The sequence below is a fragment of the Solanum lycopersicum genome, chromosome 12, assembly GCF_036512215.1.
Source record: "Solanum lycopersicum chromosome 12, SLM_r2.1".
Taxonomy (NCBI): domain Eukaryota; kingdom Viridiplantae; phylum Streptophyta; class Magnoliopsida; order Solanales; family Solanaceae; genus Solanum; species Solanum lycopersicum.
Window position 1 is genome coordinate 31,507,779 of NC_090811.1, and position 4,196 is coordinate 31,511,974.

The 4,196-nt window shown below is 30.3% G+C and overlaps 1 long non-coding RNA gene across 1 annotated transcript; it reads left to right on the top strand.

The window, feature by feature from the left end:
• The first annotated feature begins 474 nt into the window (after positions 1-474).
• On the top strand, positions 475-2,018 carry LOC112940503 (uncharacterized). The gene is made up of 2 exons (XR_003244801.2): positions 475-1,685; positions 1,768-2,018. It is a non-coding gene; the product is annotated as an uncharacterized lncRNA (long non-coding RNA).
• Positions 2,019-4,196: the final 2,178 nt, after the last annotated feature.

The following is a 4,196-nucleotide window of genomic DNA, read 5'->3' on the forward strand; positions in this document are numbered from 1 at the left end:
CAGTATGAGTCTCTTATCCTGTGATGGTGTTGCAAAGACTCAAAGAGGACTCTCTCTTCATGGGTAAAATTGTTTAAAGAGGTATAATTGATGTATCTTAGATTTTAGGGAAAAGAGTCTGATATACCCTCAACTTTGTCATTTGGAGCTGATATACCCCTCGTTATAAAAGTGGTTCATACATGCCCTTACCGTTATACAAACGGCTCACATATACCCCTGTCGTTACAAAATAGCTCAAATATATCCTTCATTTAATGGATTTTTAAAAAATAGTTTTAAATTATATTTATTACTTCTAATTTTTTTTAAAAAAATTATTTAGGGGTATATATGATTCTTCTATCAAAGTTCAAGGTATATTTTAATTTTTTTCATACATAAATTATTTTTTGACTTCTTTTATAATAATTATTTGAATTTCTTATTCTTATTTTGTTTTTTCTTTCATTCCTTAGTTTAAAGAATAAAAAATTAAACTATTTTTTTGTGTGTATTGTAATTTTATTTCGTATTCGAAGAAAAAATTTAATCAAGTTTTACAAGAATATTAGTGAAACATAAATAAATTTGATTATCAAAATAATAATTATAAATTAGTCATCGAAACAAAAAAAATATGTTTGACGAGAATTAAATTTACTCATATGGGATTATATTTTTTAGAAAAAAATAATAAAAATTTAGATTAAAATTATTTTTTTTTTCATTTCCGTTAGAGGAAAAGGGTATATGCGAGCCATTTGTTACAAGTAGGGGTATATATGAGTCAGTTTCATAACAAGGGGTATATTAGCACTAAATGACAAAGTTGAGGGCTATATCAGACCCTTTTCCCTAGATTTTATCTACATATTACGTTGTGCTAAACATAGTTTTAATTAAGCCATGTATCCTAAAGGACATTCCATTTACATAACAAGGATGTTGGAGTTCTTTCCCACATGGTACACTGGTAGCACTTCTCCCATTGTATGTTTTTATTGGTTCATGCCTTCTTTAGATCGTTTAGTACATCAAAACTCCATTCTGAATAATTATCTATTTGTATTGAGTAAAATTTCACAGGATAAAATGAAATGGTAAATCTGGATGTCATTGATAGGAAGATAGTTCACTAAGACATTTGTAGCAGATAGTTGACAAACTTACAATCGGACAAAACTAATCCGTTTACACTGTTAATTGCTTCTAAGTTCGCTAAGATTCTTATAGTTATTTACTGACACGATAAATTAATCAATGCTTTAACATATTACTGTGTTGCTGAACTAGTCTCTCCTTGACAAAAGCTTACTTAAGACATCTTAACTAATTATTTTCCATTACTCTCTCCCTTTGGGGACATCCGATAAAAGTGGAATGATACGGCTCCTATAAAAGATTACCTGCCAGAATTTTCTCAAGATACAAAATTTTGTTATTTTTTGTACTTATTTTTCGTTTTTAATTATTTGTTCCGATTCTAAGGTTATATATTTCGACTAACATCACCGCTAGATCTGTGATTCAGCCTAGTGCCTTATTCACTTGATGTTTTAGTATTATTCTTTTCTAATCGGAAGAAAAGTTGTTTACATTGGTGTTGTTACTTTCCTCCTTTATTGACAAATAGAATCTCTTTTCTTGTTCCTAAAACTGGTCAGGTATCACCTTCTAAAATCTTGAAAAGAAGAGATTGAAAGGTGATCATTTTTCCTTTTTGTCTAGTTTCAATTTAATTTTTGATTTTCTTTCATGACACCTGCTTCAAATTTGAGCATGCAGTCCATGATTGAGAAGTTGTTGTTGATGCTTCTCGATCAAGATTATCGAGTTAGATTATGCTTTGCTTAATGGGTTGGTGTGATTTTCCAAACTTGGGATGGTCATTCTGAACTGTTCCAGGACATATGGTACAATGCTTAGTTTTTATTTTTAATGCACTATTACCTTTTTTAAGTATGTCGAAAACTAACGCTTGGCCAGAAATAACCATCCATATAAATCTCAAGTGAAATAGCATGGTTATTAGTTTATCACAGTACGTTGTTTTGTTATTTTTTTAGAATTCTTTTGAAAGTTGCTGAAAAGTTCAACGAAGACAATAGTAATCATTTTTTTTTTTATCAAAAGTTTAATAAGAACTCACCTTCTCATAAAGAGTAGAATAGTTGAAGAACATGGGTGACACACGAACAGGTCAGAACAATTCAATTAGTAGAAGTATGTACTATGTCGCATGAAAAAAGATGATTGTCTACGTGTTTTGGGTGCATCATACTTGTTCCAGATTTAGAATGACATCAATTATGATAATCTTATAAACTAAATGGTCTCTATAGTGTGGTGGTTAAACCGACCTTAATGTAGTGGTTAGAGTGTTAGCCAGTCAAGAACGTTCAAGTTCAAAGATAAATGTAGCAGATACTATGATACGTAGATGGATGTATGGACCACCGAAAAGATATGAAAAAATATTATAATATGTTTTGCAAAGTTCCCAAATGTGTTTTGCAAAACATATTATAATATTTTAATGTATACTGTAAAACATCATCATCTTTTAATATTTATAAATCAAGAAAAGACAATTATTATTTTCCATGTTTTGATCTAAGAATTAAATCATATTTCCTCATATCATTTTTCAAAACTCAAACACTATATTTACTATTTCGGTCCACTTTTAATTCTCATAGTTTTCTTTTTAGATTCAAATGATAACAATTTTGACTAAGATTTTTTACGATATATTTTTTCATCATATTAATATTCTAAAAATTAGAATTTATAGTATTTTTCATATAGATTTTGAATACTTGCATATAATACTTATTTGGTCAGAAATATGATTTATGCGATATTAGCTACCAGAAATTCTCTATTTTTTTTTTATTATATGACTCCTTCCTTGTTAAATATGTATTCCCAATAATTTTATATTTTTGAATTTAGAAGATCTTTAAACTTAAAACATAGTTTTTAAGACGCTCTCTAAAAACCTAGTTGTCAAAACCCAAGATGTTTGAATTCTACGACCAGAATGGGGATTTGGATTTTTCGTGGTTGGCATACGTATGACTTGATATTCACGAATTTTGAAAGATTTATAAAAAACAATGTGAATTGAAGGGGGTGTGAACATAGGGAAATTATATAATCAATATGTGTTGCGTAAGGAATCTTTTACATAGCTCATAGGAACGACTATTACCTAATGCATACCTTTAAATGGGATCCGTAATTTGACACAGCGGAAGAAACATCAATAGATATTGCAGTAACATCACTATTAGCTCTACCTTATTAAAATTCCAATCGATTAGAAAAAATCTTATCACTTCTCACTGGTTGTTGTTGTTGGAAATCATGAGAAGTTGATATGGCTACTAATAACAACAAAACAAGATCAAATTTCGAGAGTAAAGGTGGAAGTAGACTTGTTGGGTGAGTTTCCGAGGAGAGTTGATGTGGCTAAATGGATTACCATCAAATATAGTTATCTCTCTAAGTATTGCAGAAACTGTAAACAATATAAAGGCATAATGAAAAGGAGTGTTTTGTATCACATCCGAAATTATATCCAAAGGATGGAGGGGGTGTGGAAAACGAGAAAGATAAGAGTAAAAATAACAACAAAGAGATCAATATAGTGTCAAAAAAGAAGGACGAGAATGCTGACAACGGGAAGTTGACGAACAACAACTTCCAGGAACCTAGAATTAAAATTGGGACTAGGAGAGGATAATATAATTACAGGGGAGGACGGATACAAAGATGGAATACAAATAAGAAAGTGAGTGAAGAGGATTAGTTAATGACTAGGAACAAGTTTGATGTACTTAATGAGGAAGAGGAGACAGAAGAAACAAGTCAACAACAAGAAAATATATAATGACCATAGAAACGCCAAGGCTGAGAAAAGCACAAAGGATAAAGTTGTGGTTGCAATCAAAGACTTGGTGGGAGAGAATTTTTGAAATCAAGCAAGGAAAAGGATATATCAATGAATAATTTATTAAGAAACAAGGAGATGTGAGAAATTACCAACAAAAAAGAACAAAGGGGAAGAGTACCAGAATTAAGAGAAATCAGTAATGAAGAAGACAATGAGATGAAAAAGTTCAGTGATAAAATACAAGCCATTGGAAAAGATAGTTAAAAATGGGGTGGCGATGGGCATTAAATTGACGAATACAAAGGTAGGACAGAAA